This window comes from Balaenoptera borealis, assembly GCF_965194805.1.
Source record: "Balaenoptera borealis genome assembly, chromosome: 5".
In the NCBI taxonomy this organism is placed as follows: domain Eukaryota; kingdom Metazoa; phylum Chordata; class Mammalia; order Artiodactyla; family Balaenopteridae; genus Balaenoptera; species Balaenoptera borealis.
The window spans coordinates 15,545,981-15,566,631 of NC_138862.1; the positions used below are offsets into that span (position 1 = coordinate 15,545,981).

Sequence of the window (20,651 nt, forward strand, 5' to 3'; positions counted from 1 at the left end):
GACCCAGAGCTTGAAATGGGTCTCAGATGATGGATAGGCAAACAGGGATGCTTTAGAGTCTCTATTTCCTTGGTTGGTATAGATATGGAGGGTTGAAATTGTATTTCAGACAGTGTGAATAGCTGGAACCAAACCACAAAGATGATCTTAGAAGCCTAGGTGGAGTACAGAGAGTGTGAGGCACAGTACGTCATGTTGGAGGGTGAGTGGAGGATGATGAAATCCTGAGAAAATTATTTTCATCTGATACAATAGTTTGCTGAGCAGGAAAGTAATGAAAGCAGTATTTTTTGAAGAATAAGTCATTCCCCTGTTTGTGTGTGGGTGTGTGAGAGAGAGAGAGAGACATGGAGTAGGGGAATCAAGTCAATTGTCAAGAGACAAAAGGAACTAGCCCGGTGCTTATTGAAGACATGTAATAATAAAGCCTTAAGTTAAAGTGATGACAGAGACATAATCAGGAAGGAAGGTCATAAAAATATTTTCTAAAAAGACAATGGCAAGGCTTAATGGCACTGAGAAATAAAAAGGAGAGAGCTCTGCCTCCACAGTTTTTGGATTGGGAGACAACTGAAAATTCAGATTTTGCCGTTCATGTTAGGGTACCTCTTGGTTCCTTCTAAGTGTCTAACAGTTGAGAGGAGCTATTTCTGCTCATTATCAATGTGACTGGAAGAAAAAAAAAATCTCAGTTTCTGAAATGGCTCCATCCATTGTTCCATCAGAGAGAAACAAATGCCAAGTTATATGTGAAGAATCCCTGGCACCTTTGAATTGCCATGTCCAGTTTCTAACGTGGTTTATATTTTCTCACAAAGACTGATGAAGTGGGACATGAGGGAATGTTACCTCTAGGGAAAAAAAGGACAAATGATAAAAATTCTTGGTGAAAAATAATGTCTGATAGAATCCTAGGTTGTAATTGTTGCTGGGTTATAATTAGTGGAAAAACAACATTTGTTTTCTTTAACTAATAATTTCTGAGTTCAGAATTGTTTCTGAAAAAAAATGTGCCTCTGTCTATACATGAATAGTTGTAAATATCTCTATGTATATAAGAAAATCCATTGAATATAGATCCAAACATTTGCAGAACTTTATATCCCCCTATCTTCGTGCAGTCTTATAAAAAGTGGTTAATCTTAATTGTATTGAAAATACAGCCAATCAGTATACATCAGTAGTCAAGCAAAATGACAATCAGATCCAGGCACCACTAACTACGAGTTTGTTCCATTTCAGGCTTCAGCAAATTAGTGAAGTCTGAATTCAATTTGGGTACTTGACCAAACCCTTGATCAATAGACTAACTAAAAAGAATTGACTGTGACTTTTCCACTCTTTAGACCGGGTCAGCTAAGTTTATAAAAAGATAAGCACCACTTAGAAGAGAGTAAGTAAAAGAATAAGTGTTTGAATTGGGGTGCAGTGTGAAGGAAATGGTACACTTAAAAGCAAGAAAGAGTCACTCTTCATGGGTTTCTAAGTCCATTTCTGTCACTAATCAGCTATGTGATCTTGAATGGGGCACTTCATGCCAGCCTGCTTCAGTTCCCTCACTTGTTAAAGTGGGAGAATTCAAAGTGATGATCGTCACAGTTAACCCCCCCATAATATTCATTTTTATTGAGATCATGGGTCTCCTTTTGCAAACCAGCTGTTGGCCTGAGGGTTGTGGTGTGAGAAAACCAAAGCCATCACTGTCCTTTGCCCTGTCACATCAGTAGTTTGACTCTCCAGCATGCTCTCCGAGTAGCCCATTGTTCCTCTCTCCCTCCTTCCTGCATGGAATCCACTTTTCCAGAAGCTCCAGCCATTACTCAGAGCTCCTGCTCCAAACCCCACCAGCCTCTCTACCCTCCTTTGTCTGCATATGGCGTGTTATATATTTTTTGTTCACTACTTTTTGATAGCCTTTTATCTCCCAATGTATTATAAGATCTCCATGGTATAGAACTTGTCTTATATTTGCCATGTTCTCCACACTATCTGATGTAGCGTTAGGCATACGGCAGGTGTTTAGTAAAAGCCAGGTGGGCAGATTTGTTTGTTTAATTAACAGAAACTTTATTTTCACTCAAAGAACTTTTGGTCTGATGGGCTAACAGAAATTCCAACAAGAATCCATCAAATACAATATATAAGCCATTATTGACTGGGAACATGGTCCCTTTTTTAAGTTGCAACACCTGAGTACATAGTTTCAAGACAGCTCATTCTGTCATATGTATGAGAATACAAGGGCACTGACTTGTAATGTTTACCTGATAAGGGTGCCTTCTTTTTAAAACCTTTTAAGCTGGAGCGGGGATAATTGATGGGTGGACAGGTCTGTATGCACACTCACAGGTTGGAGAGAGGCTGTCTTCCTGTCTATTTGCACAATCCCTCCCTGCTCTTCTCAGAGATCAACTCTGACACGTAGCAAAGGAAACAACTGCTAGTATTGAACTACTGCTTGTCTAGAGGGAGCAGCAAAAGAGTCAGTGCCCTTGGCTATGTAGGCTTTAAGGAAGCCAGGTCGTGTATTTCATTTTTGTGACCCCGATAACTTATAAGGGATTTGCTTTGATATATCCACATAAAAGGAATTGTCTAAATTCTCATGTCATGGCATTCAGAGAGTGATGCGCTCTTTTAGCTGGCAGGGAGCTATGAGACTGTCTAGTACAACGACCTCATCTGCAGAAGAAGTTCTGCAAGCCCTCTTGTGATTAAACTTATCATTTTCCACTTAACAAAGCTGTTTCATACTTCAATGTAGAGCAACCAATGGTTTAACTTTAAAATAACCAGCTTCTTATTCCCATAAAAGGGATTTCTATTCAAATATAAACATTCAGTATGTTTCCAATAAAAAAGGAGCCCTAAATCTTGAGCTCTGTAATCACATACATCTGGGTTCAAATCCCAAGTCACCTAATGTCTTTAAACACTTGTTCACTTTACCCATTAAATAAAAGACACTCTAGTCTCTACCTTAAATGAGATATTGCACGTACAGCATAAAATGTGCCTTACATGTGGTCAGTGCCCATTTCAGATTCAAGATCTTAAGACAGTTGCAGGGTTTATTTTTTCCTTATTTTTACTGATAATAAAAACAAGACAGAATCTAAACTCTAGTAGTTTGATAGCACATCGCTGTCCAAGACAGGATGGGGAAAAAATGTGACTATTTCTGTGTAATATAACTGATGTGGGGAAAGGGTTGATAACTTTTACTGTAGATTATGCAGTATACCCTATTGGTGGTGTTCTTAGAATACAGCAATGTCTGGCAATGTTCATAACACTCAGGAATTCTCTGAGTCAGTATTTTCTAGAGATTACCTCCATTTGCTGATTGTCAGAAAGGGACAAATGACATTGACTGATCTTTCTCAACTTCTATCCAACTCTTATCTCATCTCATCTCCACTAAACACAGGATTGAACTAAACCAGTCAAATAAAGCAAACCAGTCTTATGATGGCTTCAGAATGGATGATGACATTTTTAGCTAATGAATGCTTAAAACAAATGACTACATAGTCTCTAGAACTTGTGAGGAGATCAATATCATTCCAAACGCCAAAAAGGCTTTGGAAATGCTGAGTTGTATTAGGGAATTGGAACTGAGAGGAACGTGGACTTTAGAAATTGTTTCTGTGGATTGTTCATTGAAGTCACTCTAAAATTCTTCCAGAAATTCAAGTAGTGAGTGAAGAATTTTTTTTTAATTTATTATAGCTATTGTCCTGCTTTTCCTTCTTCAATTTAATGTATACAACAGTAAGACTGGGCCTCTTGCAGTTTTCATATTTATGTAAGTTACAGAACTTTTGGGAAGAAAAAATCTAAATATCCAAATCATCTTATGGTGCTCATCTATAGAGTTGTAAGAAAAAAAAAAAAACTAGCATAATTAAAATTACACTAAACTATTTAGTATCACTTACACTGAAGGAATGAAAGATAATCTTGGTAATTTAATAGGGTTAAATATTATCAATGCTATTATTAGCTTTTTCTATGCAGTTATCAGGAAAACCTGAATTGAGAATCTAGTTAAGTCATTTCTTTCTGTTTTTCTAAAAACTTTTAACAGTAGTATCCTTGGATATTCTAAGGGGAAACTTAATAAAGCTTATTATGAGGTTGGATCAATACAGGACAAAGAGCCAAGTATATTATAAATGACAGTAGATAGAAAGGACATTCAGTAATTGTAGTCAATTTCTTACAGTCTGTGTTCAAGGCTCGCCATGGTGTATAGATGCCATCTACCCTCTACAATTTGTTTAAAAAATAATTTGGAAACTCATGAGTACAGAAGCAAAAGAAAACAATGTTTTAGTCATTGGGACTAAAAAGCAACAAACTTAAAAACAGATTTTATTTGAATCACACTAAAGAAAGACCTGGATTAAATGAAGATTACAGGAGACTGTATCTACTCAGAGGAGACAATATTTAAGGGATGGGTGAACATTGAAAGATGAAACTTCATCCAATGAGAGAAAACCTTGTACTTTTTTGCTAAAAGAGGTCTAGGCAAGGCATCGTTAAAGAAAAAGAGAACAAGTTCAAGCAGAGTGTTGCCTTTCATTTAGCATTCCACAGCTTTTAAATGGAACTGTCCTTCCAAACTGATCAAAAAAATCAATGATTAATTTAGCCCACTAGCCTTGAAAATTCAACCATCTACTTTATTAGAGTATTGACAAATGTAACTAATTGCACAGCTGTCATAGGTTAACTAAAAAGAGTTCTGAGACTACATGAAGGAATTTGCCCATGCAGAAATTTATCAATGAGTGAAAAATGAAGGTGTGCATATATAATGCACAGCTTTTTCTGTATAGGGCTTCAATGTCACTCCACCTCTACACTCCAGAAGTAGATTTGTAATATAATCAATGGAAGTCAGAAGCCAAGTAACACTGCTGGTGGCAGACTGTCAAATCAGAAATCCATTTATAAGTGTGACAAGTCCTCCATCTCAGAACTCCTGGAGGGAAAGGCATGATTGGCAGCAATTACTCTGTGGCCATCAATGCCTTCTGTGTGGCTCCCTCAAGCCCTCTCTTGAACAAAGACATAAAGTCTACTGGAAACACTTTTCACACAGACTTAAGAAAATGATTTCTGCTTTTCCCACACAACACAAAGGGTCAGTATATTTCTGGGCTCTATTCCATATTCCTTCTTCATAGGTAACAACACTCACTGTCTTGCTGGCAGCTTGATGATAGGCTACCTGACTTCCTGATATTAGGAAAATTTCCTCTTCTACCCTGGCTATTCGGCATGTTTACCTTTGCACTAGTACATTAAGAACTAACTAAATTGTGTTTTAATGCTAGTTCAGATGCAGTTTTGTTAACTATGTAATACACAAAAACAGATAAACTGAATTGATTACAATAAAAATCAGATCAATTGCTGAGTGCCTAATGTTATAAAATAGCTTACAATATATGATATGTATTAGAACATACATGTACAGTATATAATATTTAATTCTCTCATGGATGAAAATTACTGAGTTAAAGTATAAAAATAAAGCTGATCTGTACCCATTATCACCAAGTTGATTGGGGAGATTGAATCTTCCTCCAAATTTTACTTGGTTCTCCGTCAATAAATTAGACATTAATTGGGACCTGCAATGATCTAACCACACTAGATCTTGGAAGTATAGTGAAGAGTAGGAGGTGGTGATTACCCTCAAAGTTAAATTCTTCTAGAGTCTTTAGAATAACTCTGATATTTATTTCCAAATTTCTGAAATTTCTAGATGTGTGGGTATGTGCTTGCATAAAATTCCTTAATAACTAAGACCACAATTACAAAATGCACATATTTATGCCACAATTTATGTCTGCTGAGCACTTAAAAATGCCCTGGTTGGGATGATAAATTAACTATGTTGTCACCCTTCCAGGAAAGTGAATGCAAAGGAAGTCTTCTTTCAGTAGTTTTCTCTGAGCAGGATACTAGAATGGCATAATTAGCAGTAAACAAGTTAATTAGTTGCATTAGACACAGATTTCTTTTTGTTCAAGCTCTTTACTTTCCATGAAAAACATTAAAGAAGAACCAAAAAGCCCAGTAGATCTACCATATTTCCATGTCTCTGGAAGAATCATGACATTAAAAAAAAAAATGAGTTCCTGATGCATGATTATTTTATCCAACTTCCCAGTGGTTCCACCTTGTTTTTTTTTTTTTTTTAACATCTTTATTGGAGTATAATTGTTTACAATGCTGTGTTAGTTTCTGCTTTATAACAGAGTGAATCAGCTATATGTATACATATATCCCCACATCTCCTCCCTCTTGCGTCTCCCTCCCACACTCCCTATCCCACCCCTCTAGGTGGTTACAAAGCACCGAGCTGATCTCCCTGTGCTATGCGGCTGCTTCCCACTAGCTATCTATTTTACATTTGGTAGTGTATATATGTCCATGCTACTCTCTCACTTCATCCCAGCTTACCCTTCCTCCTCCCCATGTCCTCAAGTCCATTCTCTACGTCTGCATCTTTATCCTCTTCTGCCGCTAGATTTTTCAGAACCTCTTTTTTTTCTTAGATTACATATATATGTGTTAGCATACGGTATTTGTTTTTCTCTTTCTGACTTACTTCACTCTGTATTGCAGACTCTATGTCCATCCACCTCACTACAAATAACTCAATTTCCTTTCTTTTTATGTCTAAGTAATATTCTATTGTATATATGTGCCACATCTTCTTTATCCATTCATCTGTCAATGGACATTTAGGTTGCTTCCATGTCCTGGCTATTGTAAATAGAGCTGCAGTGAACATTGTGGTACATGAATCTTTTTGAATTATTATTTTCTCAGGGTATATGCCCAGTAGTGGGATTGCTGGCTCGTATGGTAGTTCTATTTTCAGTTTTTTAAGGAGCCTCCATACTTTTCTCCACAGTGGCTGTATCAGTTTACATTCCCACCAACAGGGCAAGAGGGTACCCTTTTCTCCACACCCTCTCCTGCATTTATTGTTTGTAGATTTCTTGATGATGGCCATTCTGACTGGTGTGAGGTGATACCTCATTGCAGTTTTGATTTGCATTTCTCTAATGATTAGTGATGTTGAGCATCCTTTCATGTGCTTCTTGGCCATCTGTATATCTTCTATGGAGGAATGTCTATTTAGGTCTTCTGCCCATTTTTGGATTGGGTTGTTTGTTTTTTTGATATTGAGCTGCATGAGCTGCTTGTAAATTTTGGAGATTAATCCTTTGTCAGTTGCTTCATTTGCAAATATTTTCTACCATTCTCAGAGTTGTCTTCTCATCTTGTTTATGGTATCCTTTGTTGTGCAAAAGCTTTTAAGTTTCATTAGGTCCCATTTGTTTATGTTTGTTTTTATTTCCATTTCTCTAGGAGGTGGGTCAAAAAGGATCTTGCTATGATTTATGTGTTGCTATGGTAGAGTGCTCTGCCTATGTTTTCCTCTAAGAGTTTTATAGAGTCTGGCCTTACATTTAGGTCTTTAATCCATTTTGAGTTTATTTTTGTGTCTGGTGTTAGGGCGTGTTCTAATTTCATTCTTTTACATGTAGCTGTCCAGTTTTCCCAGCACCACATATTGAAGAGGCTGTCTTTTCTCCATTGTATATGTTTGCCTCCTTTATCAAAAATAAAGTGACCATATGTGCGTGTGTTTATCTCTGGACTTTCTATACTGTTCCATTGATGTATATTTCTGTTTTTGTGCCAGTACCATACTCTCTTCTTTACTGTCGCTTTGTAGTAGAGTCCGAAGTCTGGGAGCCTGATTCTTCCAGTTCCATTTTTCTTTCTCAAGATTTCTTTGGCTATTCGGGGTCTTTTTTGTTTCCATACAAATTGTGAAATTTTTTGTTCTAGTTCTGTGAAAAATGCCATGGGTTGTTTGATAGGGATTGCATTGAATCTGTAGATTGCTTTGGGTAGTATAGTCATTTTCACAATGTTGATTCTTCCAATCCAAGAACATGGTATATCTCTCCATCTGTTTGTATCATCTTTAATTTCATCAGTGTCTTATAGTTTTCTGTATATAGGTCTGTTGTCTCCTTAGGTAGGTTTATTCCTAGGTATTTTATTCTTTTTGTTGCAATGGTAAATGGGAGTGTTTCCTTAATTTCTCTTTCAGATTTTTCATCATTAGTGTATAGGAATGCAAGAGATTTCTGTGCATTAATTTTTTATCCTGTTACTTGATCAAATTCATTGATTAGCTCTAGTAGTTTTCTGGTGGCATCTTTAGGATTCTCTATGTATAGTATCATGTCAGCTGCATACAGTGACAGCTTTACTTCTTCTTTTCCGATTTGGATTCCTTTTATTTCTTTTTCACTTCTGATTGCTGTGGCTAAAACTTCCAAAACTATGTTGAATAATAGTGGTGAGAGTGGACAACCTTGTCTTGCTCCTGATCTTAGTGGAAATGGTTTCAGTTTTCACCATTGAGAATGATGTTGGCTGTGGATTTTTCCTCTATGGCCTTTATTATGTTGAGGTAAATTCCCTTTATGCCTACTTTCTGGAGGGTTTTTATGATAAATGGCTGTTGAATTTTGTCAAAAGTGTTTCTGCATGTATTGAGATGACCATATGGTTTTTCTCCTTCAATTTGTTAATATGGTTTATCACATTGATTGATTTGTGTATATTGAAGGATCCTTGCATTCCTGGGATAAACCCCACTTCATCGTGGTGTAGGCTCCTTTTAATGTGCTGTTGAATTCTGTTTGCTAGTATTTTGTTGAGGATTTTTGCATCTATGTTCATCAGTGATATTGGCTTGTAGTTTTCTTTCTTTGTGACATCTTGGTCTGGTTTTGGTATCAGGGTGATAGTGGCCTTATAGAATGAGTTTGGGAGTGTTCCTCCCTCTGCTATATTTTGGAAGAGTTTGAGAAGGATAGGTGTTAGCTCTTCTCTAAATGTTTGATAGAATTCACCTGTGAAGCCATCTCGTCCTGGGCTTTTGTTTTTTGGAAGATTTTTAATCACAGTCTCAATTTCAGTGCTTGTGATTGGTGTGTTTATATTTTCTATTTCTTCCTGGTTCAGTCTCGGAAGGTTATGCTTTTCTAAGAATTTGTCCATTTCTTCCAGGTTCTCCATTTTATTGACATATAGTTGCTTGTAGTAATCTCTCATGAGCCTTTGTATTTCTGCAGTGCCAGTTGTTACTTCTCCTTTTTCTTTTCTGGCTCTATTGATTTGAGTCTTCACCCTTTTTTTCTTGATGAGTCTGGGGAATGGTTTATCAATTTTGTTTATCTTCTCAAAGAACCAGCTTTTAGTTTTATTGATCTTTGCTATTCTTTTCTTCATTTCTTTTTCATTTATTTCTGATCTGATCTTTATGATTTCTTTCCTTCTGGTAATTTTGGCGTTTTTTCGTTCTTCTTTCTCTAGTTGCTTTAGGTGTAAGGTTAGGTTGTTTATTTGAGACTTTTCTTGTTTCTTGAGGTAGGATAGTATTGCTATAAACTTCCCTCTTAGAACTGCTTTTGCTACATTCCATAGGTTTTGGGTCTTTGTGTTTTCATTGTCATTTCTTTCTAGGTATTTTTTGATTTCCTCTTTGATTTCTTCAGTGATCTCTTGGTTATTAAGTTGTATATTGTTTAGCCTCCATGTGTTTGTATTTTTTACAGACTTTTTCCTTTAATTGATATCTAATTTCATAGCATTGTGGTCGGAAAAGATACTTGATATGATTTCAATTTTCTTGGCTTGATTTGTGTCCCAAGATATGATCTATCCTTGAGAATGTTCCATGAGCACTTGAGAAGAAAGTGTATTCTGTTGTAAAACTTATTTTTTAATTCAGCTATTTCACTGGTGTTAGCTTAACCCTTTCTAGTTAACCTGAATTATTTATCTATCCACCAAATGACTAAATTATTAGGATATCTCCCTTCCAGTAGAAGGCTTCTTTCCTTTCTCAAATTGTTTTACTCTACCACTTTCTGTGCCTAATAGAGAAGGGAAAACAAACAAACAAGAAAAAGGAGGAGGAAGAGAACCAGGAGGAAACATTAGAAGAAATAGAAAGGAAAGAGAGAGGAGTCATCACCAGTGACAATATACTGTCACTGGTGCATTATCTATATCAGGGATATCATATACAGCTCCAGGAGATGCACTGTAGAACTCCAGAGGTAACCATTCACATGGATTACACTTTGAGTGGTTGCCCCCTGGGGTTGTCCAAGGCTGTGGTCCTAAACAGTAATATAATTGTAATTCACATTACACACATGCAAAGATGTGCCTATCAGGGATATCCATAATCAATAGTCTTGTGCTCATGTGATCTGGCTCAATTTCCTTGATCCCTTATGTTGTATTGCATGCTAGGTCCGAGTACAATGATGTGGGATGTGTATATATTAAGGATAGCTGCCCTCTAACATGCTTCTGTGTGTTGCTTTTCTGGGCCATTTACATAGACCAGCTTTCATTTACAACCTGAGTATAAGGGGGAAAACTGGATGTGCTAACAAGCAAAGAAGGTGCATTAATTGATGTAGAATAATAAGAAATAGTGACATTAAATAGGTTTGATTACATTAAGTGCTACTGAAACAAAAGTAGAAATTATCCCACCCATATCCTAAGGAAACATTAAAAGTTAAAAGGCACGTATTATTTTCTCTCCAGTAAAACAATTACTCTTTATGCTATAAATCTAAGTTTAGTAACTGCTGCTAATGCAGTTGTTTACACATTTACTGTCACTTTCATACCAAGACACATCATGAATAGGAATAGATTTGCTTTGCAATATGCACTACAACCTTAGCAGTGAGTCTGCACAATGCCTTGGAAGTCTGTGCATTGTGTTGCATTGAGCCAAGTGAAGGGAACATTTCAGAGTAGGCATATTTAATTAAGCATAATGGACATTTTGGTTACAGTTAAATCATAATCATCAGCATCAGCTGCTCAAATTGTAGCCATTCAGCATACATTTCTGGAGTTCCTACTGTGTACCTAGGACAAAACTTGCTTTTGGTGATGCTCTAGGATTTCACATGTTGAGAGGGCTGTGCCTTTTAGGAAATTACTTCATAATGTTGGGGAATGACACACCAGTGCCCTTAAAGAGTAAATGCACCTTCAGAAAGTATTTCTCTCACCTTTCCCCGTAAGAAATTTCAAATAATGGTGGTCATGAGCACTTACCTAACACTGACTTCATAATTTCACTATTTTTCATATAATCATGGCAACCACAAGGATCCTTTCATTCTCTTTCAGATGCAACAAAGGGAAAATGAATCTTATTCCAATATACTCAAAAGTTGTAGCTACCCAAGCCAAAACCATATACATGTATATATATATATATATAAATTTTAGAACTTAAAATAAATGTATAGTATATATATATAACTTACATTAAGTTGCTTTCCAATTTACAAATTAAGCAAATTCCAAAATGTATATTAAATTATTTTATTAAAACTTGAAACTTATTTTTCCCTATCAACAATGTTATAAATTAGCAGTTCTAATTTAGGAAGATTATATTCTTAAATATAAATATGAAGCAAAAATTGTATATAATCAGTTGAAAAATATCCCATGAATGACCCAAAAAGTCCCAAATATATGGTTTTGCAATATATAATCCAGTCTATTAACATGTGTAAATATTATATTCATAGTATTGTGAGTATGTAGTTCTATGGAGAGAGCTCATAATCAGAAATTAATTTATTTAAGAGTTTTCTGATTAAAACATTTCAACAACACGGGGAGGGGGAAGGGTAAACTGGGACAAAGTGAGAGAGTGGTATGGACATATATACACTACCAAATGTAAAATAGATAGCTCGTGGGAAGCAGCCACATAGCACAGGTAGATCAGCTCCCATGCTTTGTGTCCACCTAGAGAGGTAGGATAGGGAGGGTGGGAGAGAGATGCAAGAGGGAGGAGATATGGGGATGTATGTATATGTATAGCTGATTCACTTTGTTATACAGCAGAAACTAACACAACATTGTAAAGCAATTATACTCCAATAAAGATGTTAAAAAAAATGTTAGAAGACAAACATGAAAGAAATCTGATATAAAATAGAAAAAAAAAAACCCATTTCAACAAATATATCAAAATTTCAACTTGTCAGTTCTTCCTATTTATGGTTATTTTCATCCTCTCCTGTATGGTGTTTTATCAGGCCTCCAACTCTTCATTAGTTAATCTTTCTCCAGGGCTTTCAACTGCTTTTACTACACTAATACAAAACTATCACTAATCAGTTACCTACTCACCTGAAGAATGAATTTCCCTTCTTTACCAAGGCTGAAAATTCATTAAAATCCTTGATGCTTCCTTTTCAAAGGGTCAACATCATTCATTTATCCTTTCAAGCTTATTGAATTACCTGAACCATGCTATTTAAATTGTTCCCTCTCCCTTCTCCTCTCATTTTCTCTCCCCCAACCTTTCCCTTTCCTTCTCCATCTCTCCCCCATATTTGTGTAGAACTGAATCTGATAGGTCTAGGCTGGAATTCAACAGGAGTTATAACACTCACTGAAGTAACTATTCCATTTGTGTAAAGCAATGCTCTTTTCCCAGTCGTTGGTACCAAGAAATACTCCCCCATCCCTTTTTTACCCTCTCTGCTCCTGGGAGCAGATAGAGTCAGGGAAAATTCTAGTAAGAAGAAGAGTCTCCAGCATTAGTGTCTCACAGATTTTTCTGGCTTTCCATCTCACTTAGAATAAAATTTCACCTCCTTACCATGTCTTACAAGGTCCCACAGGATCTGGACCCAGCTCCTCTCTTTGACCAGAGCTCACATCACACTTTCTTCCAGATCCGCACAATGACCTACATCTTATTCCTGGACTGTATTCAATTCTTGGCCTCTCAAGACTTTTGCACTAACTATTCCAGCTGCTTCTCAGCTCCAGGGTCACCTACACAGAGAGTTCTCCTCAGACCAACCAATTTAAATTTGGTCCCCATCCTCCTCAGCTATTATTCTATAACTCTGTTTACTTCCTTCCTACCACGATCTGCACCTCTTTTAAACTGACTAGTTATTTAGAGTCCATATCCCCCGACTAGGATACATATCTCCCAGAAGTGTGGGTCTTTTTTGACTGCAGTTTCCTAGAACCTGGAATCTGTAAAAGAAGTATCTACTAAACATTTGTTGAGTAAAAAAGTTGGTGAATAAGATGACTCTTCTAACTTGGACATTCATCATATTGTGCATCCTAACTTACATCATTCCCTGAGCCCTCCCATTGAAAACATCAATCTCAAATATGGCAAAAGGAGACTTATGTGAGCATGTCACTCAGCTTGCCTGCTCCACCCAGCAATCTTCATTTATCTATGAGCTTCACAAAAATTTAATTTTTGAAGACCAAACATAGCCTGTAGGCAGGACCAATTCTTAGCAAACACTGGAGGTTTTATAATTAACCTCGCAAAATTCCTTGGCGTGCAAATAAATAGTAATCTCCCCACTAGCTCCCTTGTGCCTCTATACATTTCTACATACTTTCCTCTACTCAGCACCCATGTGGAGGCTTTATTCATAAACCTCCACTGTCCATGTCCCTCCTTTGCACAAAACCTCTATCAAATAAAAAACAAATCTGGACTTAAGAAGAAACAGTTTTCAAAAAAGACGATTGCACTAAAGGAAGGGGGATACTGCTATAGATGAAGGGGGCTATTGCAACAGGGAGAAAGCCCAGACCATGAGGTCTGCAAAAAAATCAAAGTCAAGCAGAAAAAGGCTTTTCTTTTACGAAGAGGAATAAATCAGGCAAGAAAGAGGCAGGCCTGAGAGAGTGGGATGAGCAGATAGTTTGATGGGACAGCTGAGCGGGAGATGTCTTTCCTCGTGAGCAATTTTCAGTAGAGGTCATTAAGAAGAGATTGTTCTGAATTCCTATGTTTGTTTCACCTTAGGTGTGAGTCCAGTTCAGGACCATGTGATGAAGAGAGAAACTTTAAAGTTTGGTCAACAGGCATTTTGTTCCAATTGGTCAGAGGGGACAAATAGTTCAGCAAATCATTTATGAGACAAGGAATGAGAATGGGGAGTGTCAGTATCTGGCCTTTCCCTAAGTAAACAAGGACATCATCCCTGAGTCTTATCTTAGTCATGAGGGGAAGTAAGCCATTCTTTGCAGTAAGCCATTTCCCAGGATACAAAAGAAGAGGGACTTCTTGAACCTTTGCTGATTTCCAGGAGCACAGGGCTCAGGTTAAGTTTAACACGGTCACTTCCAGTGACTTTCTAATTCACCCAAAGTAAAACCTAGTATTTTTCAGTGGTCTACAAGGCCCTACGTGATCTGACCTGCACCAACTATCTGAGTTATCTCTATCCCATCCCACTTGTGCTCACTGGCCTCCTCAGGCTCCATGCTAGGCATGTTCCTCCTCCAAGACTTCTGGGCTTGCTCACCCTCTGCCTGGACCGCTCTTCTCCAAGATATCTACACAGCTTTCTCCCTCATTGTTTTTGGATGTCTACTCAAATGCCATCATTTCACAAAGCCTATCTTGACCACCTTTACATAATAAAACAATTACTCTTCCTCATAACAACTCACCCCTCCAAGCTCCTCATCCTGCTACATTTCACTCCATGGCATTTATCACAATTATAGGTTTTGACTTGATTTGGCTTCTACTCCCTTCACTAAAATGTAAGCCAAGTAGGCGGGACTTTGTCTCTTTTATTCCCTACTGTACTATTATTACCTTTAATTATTTGTTAGATGACTGAATGACCTAACAAAAGACTGAATGAATGAATGAATAAAACTATACAGTATTATCGCAGACTGGGAAACTTTGCTTAATTGAAGACCAGTAATGTTTAAGAAGTGGTTTCTCTTAGGAGCCTATGGAAAATGAGAACCAAAGTGATGAACCCTAAAGTGAAGAGAGTCATAAAACCCTGCACTCAATTCCTAGCACTAGAAATCACCAAAGAAATCCAATTAAAATTTAAATGAAACCAGTAACAAAATTGATTCAAGTTTCTGATATTCTACCAGTCTGTGGTATCTCATAGACAGGACCCATGGAATGGACCTGACCTACTGAAAAGGTATAATGCACATATAGGCTAAAGATGGAAATGTTAAATATATTGAAAACAAAAAGAGGGAATAGTAATTAATTATGTTGTTAGAATAAATACATGGTTTGTCTTCCAAGTCTAAATAGACTAGATTAATCAAATGTCACACTGACATTTCTAATAATGGTGGCACTGGGCAAATTCCATTAGTGAGCTATACCTGTCAAGAGAAAAGTAACAGAGGATCCAGTAAATACACAGGAAATTATCTTCTCCCCAGATAGTCCATGGATCTTCTCATTTGTGGTGGAGCTTGGATCCTTTGAAAATTAGCTAGGTGTTTGCATAAGATTAATAACTCCTGCTCTTCCTTGCACCCCTAAATAACTTTATGTTGCTTAACACCCTAGAGTTATCTAATATCTTTGAAAAAGAGAGGCTTTCAATGATAAGAGCAAATTAAAAATGGCTTAATATGTCAGAAAGGATCATGGCATTCTAACACAAAGTCCTTTGTATTAATAAACGCACCTGCAATGTTCCCAAGATTAATGAGAAATATCTTGGCAGAATTCACTTGAGCAGTGGATTTGCATGGTTATACTTATAGATCATCTTAACATCGCCTGCTTGAATGCAGACAATGATATCATAAATATGTATTTGAAACAAAATTTAAATTTTAGGGAATCAATATCCATCCATTAAAGAGGAGGAAACAAATGCATTACAATGAATCTCAGGTAAATGAAAAGGGCTGAATCTAGAGCTATGAAAGAGTCTCTTTATATTTGTGACTTTGAGGATATTATTATTCAAAGCAAGGCTATACCTCAATTGACTCCTTCGGAGGCACTCTTATATGACAGTTTAGTGGGAGTGAGTTCAATTCCTATATACCAATTCTCCTAGAACTGAGAAATCTCAGGTTAAAATCCCTAGAGCAAATGTAGGATTTTGCTGTAAGATGTGCTAGATGGGAAGGCTGGCCTGGCAAGTGCTCTGCAGAAGTTGCCAGATTTTATCATCCATGGACAAACGGAGTCATCACTGCTCTGTTCAGGTCCTTCTGGTCTCACAGGGAACCAGATTAACTGTAGAGATGTTCCAGAAGCCTCTTCTGTGCAGATTTTTTTTAAAAAAACAAAACAGTGAAAGAAGCCAGACACAGAGATGGGTATAAGTATTATTCCATTTTTATAAAGTTCTAGAACAGGCAAAACTTAACTATAGTGATAGAAATCAAAATAAGAGTGCAGTTGGGTTGAAGGTGCCCTCCCCCCAAAATATGTTCACATTCTAAGCCCCAGAATCTTTAAATGTGACTTTTTAATTTTTTTTGGAAAAAGGGTCTTTACAGATATAAAGGTCTTGAAATGAGATTTATCTTGGATTTTCCAAATGGGCTCTAAATCCAACGACAAATGTCCATATAAGAGACACACAGGGGAGAGACAGAAAGAAGTAGGCCATGTGAAGATGGAGGCAGAGATGGGAGTAATGCAGCCACAAGCCAAGGGAGGCCTGGAGCCACCAGAGATGCCTGGAGCCACCAGAGACTAGACGAGGCCAGGGAGGATCCTCCCCTAGAGCCTTCAGAGGGAGTACAGTACTGTCAATGCCTTAATTTTGGACTTCACTCTTTGCAGGAGTATGATATGTCTGGAAACCAAAGTAAAGTAATACAAAATGAAGGTGTTTTCTAAAAGTGAAAATAAATCCTCAAAGTGAATTCTAATCTATTGAGCAGGCTAAGTATATTCTGATAGAAGTATTTAGGACAAGTCTCTAGAAAATGGTATGCTACCGATGTTTTGTTAGGTAGAATTTTTAAAAATATAATTACACATCTTAAAATGGACTAGAAAAATTTCACTTCAGAGGGAATCATTTCTGAACTGGTTGTGACTTGATCATTCATTCCATGTTTTTCTTGTTGCAATTCGATAATAAGTACTAAAACCATAAGCCAAATTATTATTTGTCTTGAGTAGGATTTATTTGAAGACTTGTTTGTTTACTTTTTTCCTACATGACACTTCCCATATTCTGCTCATGAGATAAAAGTACCTTTTGAGATAAAAATCAGACAACTTGGGAAGATCTTTGATTTATAACTTTTTTCTTCATTTTCTCTTTGGCATTACACTCAAATTTACTAAAACGTATCTAAATTTTAGAGTTGAAACTCACAAAATTTCAAACATTTAAGGCATTGTCAGAAATAATGTATTAGACGTGTGAGAAATAGATGTGTATTAGATAGTATTAATTAAGCAATGGACAGTCCATATTTAATCTTTATATCTGTAAATCATATTAGAAGTAGACAAGATAAACAACTACAGATACTAAAATGAGTGCATACTTAAATTAAAATGAAAATTCAAAAGATTTCCTATGTCTGGAATGTTTCATTAAATAGAAATGTCTCATAGCCCATAAACCTCTAAATTTTCAAAAAAAAAAATCTGCTATTTAATTATGTAATGGTATTTAAAAGTAACCTAGGTAAAAATACAATGCTACCAAATAACAGACACAGCACGTGTATGAGAAGATGGAGGTAGATATTTTTATCCATTACTGATAGAATAAACAACTACAAAACAAAACTACTACTAAACAATTACTACAAAATATAGCAACTGCTACATAAAAGTTAGAGCAACCTCTATGGAGGGCCATTTGTCAATGTCTGCTAGAAATACAAATGCATTTACCCTTTGACCTAGTAATCACCCTTCTAGAAATATGCTTCACATATACTCACACACGCAAAAAGAATTTTGTTGCAAGGTTATTGATTCCAGCATTTTTTGTAGCAGCAAAAGTGTGGAAAAAACCTAGCATCCATAAATAGGAGACTGAATATATTATGTTCCATTCATGCAATAAAACAATTGAAGAAGCTCCTTTGTACTGACATAGTAGGATTTATTGTTAAGTTTTAGAAAAGGTAAGATGCATAACAATCCCTATAATATACTATTTTTTCAAAAAGAATGGTCAGGGCCCCAGTTGTTTGCTTATAAGACTTGATTGGTAAGGTAATGGGTAACAGGATAGGAAAAACATTTTCCTGTATACCCTTTGGTTTCTTCTGAATTTTGAACCATATGACTGTGTTATGTATTCAAAGTAAAGAAAATCAAAATTATAAGAAACATAGCCTAAGTAACAGATTAGTGGAAGTTATTATAGAATTCTTAAATAGATCCAGTATGCATAGGAAGTTAGTATAATATAATTGTGACCTTATATATAAAAGACAGACTAGTCAATAAAAGTGGTTGGAAAAATGTAAACCAAGACCCTATTTCACTAATGTCACCAAGTTCATTCTTCATGGATTGGAAAACTTAATGTTAAAAAATAAAACCACAAAAGTACTAGAATAAAATAGGTCTCAAATATGCTTATACTTTTGGGAATAAAGAGGACTAAAAATACATGACAGTGAAATATCATAGGGAAAAAGACTGACTGATTATGTCAAAATATATGTATTTAGAGATAGAGATATGTAGCAAAAATCAACAAAATAAAATTTAAAAGCAAACAATAAAAACTGCAAAAATATATGACAAACATTAATGTTTATTCAATAAATTGTTTATCAAGCAGCTTTAGCACTAAAAAATGAGAAACTGAAGTCAGTGATGTTAGCTCAGCCTTTGCCCACATGGAGATCTTTCAAATAATAATAATACAAGTACTGACATGTACACACTGCTATATTTAAAATAGATAACCAAAAAAGACCTACTGTATAAAAATAAAATATATTAAAAAATTTACACCATGTAGCCTATAGTCGAAGTCAGATTGCCCCAAATATGTAATGCCATCTAAATTTGGTGAAGATCTATCTAGCTGTTTTTGTGTGATAGAATAATAGAAACTGCATTTTACTATATAAATTTAGATTGTTGCAGTTGATACATTTCTGTTTTTTAACGGTAGTTTAGCCTTAGTTCTGTATCTAAGTGGATTCAGTGGGAACTAAGAATTTCTCTCCTTAGATACCCCATTATTGAGTTCTTTATTTTGAATCTTGTCTTACTTGGTTGGATTTTGTCAAGTCGCTTTTTTGCCTACATTTTTAAGTGAGATTATGACATATGTACAGAAAAGTGCACAAATAAGGGTGGAATTTGAACTTTACAAACTGAACATATGCATTTAAATGTCACCCAAATCAAGATGCAGATCATTGTAAGGACCCCAGAAACCTCTCTCATGCTCCCCTCCCAGCCATCACCCTTTCATTAGGAGTAACAAATATTATGACTTCAAACCCCATAGATTAGTTTGTTATTAAAAAAAAAATAGTAGTAGCACCATACGTTTTGTACACTTTTGTGTCTGTCTTTCATTCATTTGTATTTCTTTTTTTTTTTTTTTTTTACTTTTTATATTATTTTGGAGTATAGTTGATTAACAATGTTGTGATATTTTCAGGTGTACAGCAAAGTTACTCAGTTATATATATACATGTATCTATTCTTTTTCTTTTTTTAAATTTTTATTTTAGTGAAGTATAGTTAAATATTATATTAGTTTCAGGTGTACAACATAGTGATTTGATATTTTTCTAAATTATACTCTACATAAGGTGATTATACAATACTGACTGTTTTCTCTGTGCTGTACATTACATCCTTATATCTTATTTGTTTTTTTGGGTTTTTTTGTTTTGTTTTTATTTTTTATTTTTTCAACATCTTTACTGGAGTATACTTGCTTGACAATGGTGTGTTAGTTTCTGCTTTATAACAAAGTGAATCAGCTATACATATACATATATCCCCATATACCCTCCCTCTTGCGTCTGCCTCCCACCCTCCCTATCCCACCCCTTTAGGTGGTCACAAACCACCGAGCTGATCTCCTTGAGCCATGCGGCAGCTTCCCACTAGCTATCTATTTTACATTTGGTAGTGTATATATGTCAATGCCACTCTCTCACTTCGTCCCAGCTTATCCTTCCTCCTCCCCATGTCCTCAAGTCCATTCTCTATGTCTGCGTCTTTATTCCTGTCCTGCCGCTAGGTTCTTCAGAAACATTTTCTTTTTCTTAGATTCCATATATATGTGTTAGCATATGGTATTTGTTTTTCTCTTTCTGACTTACTTGACTTTGTATGACAGACTCTAGGTCCATACACCTCACTACAAATAACTCAATTTTGTTCCTTTTTATGGCTGAGTAATAGTCCATTGTATATATGTGCCACATCTTCTTTATCCATTCATCTGTCAATGGACACTTCGGTTGCTTCCATGTCCTGGCTATTGTAAATAGACCTACAGTAAACATTGTGGTACATCACTGTTTTTGAAATACGGTTTTCTCAGTGAATACACCCAGTAGTGGGATTGCTAGGTCTTATGGTAGTTCTATTTTTAGTTTTTTAAGGAGCCTCCATAATGTTCTCCATAGAGATTGTATCAATTAAATATTCACCAACAGGGCAAGAGGGTACCCTTTTCTCCACACCCTCTCCTGCATTTATTGTTTGTAGATTTTTTGATGCTGGCCATTCTGACTGGTGTGAG

General features: G+C 36.1%; 1 protein-coding gene across 9 annotated transcripts in view; it reads left to right on the forward strand.

Moving 5' to 3' along the window:
• GRIK1 (glutamate ionotropic receptor kainate type subunit 1) overlaps positions 1-20,651 on the forward strand; it is a 425,622-nt gene that overhangs the window by 129,891 nt on the left and 275,080 nt on the right. The gene's annotated exons all lie outside the window — the stretch shown is intronic.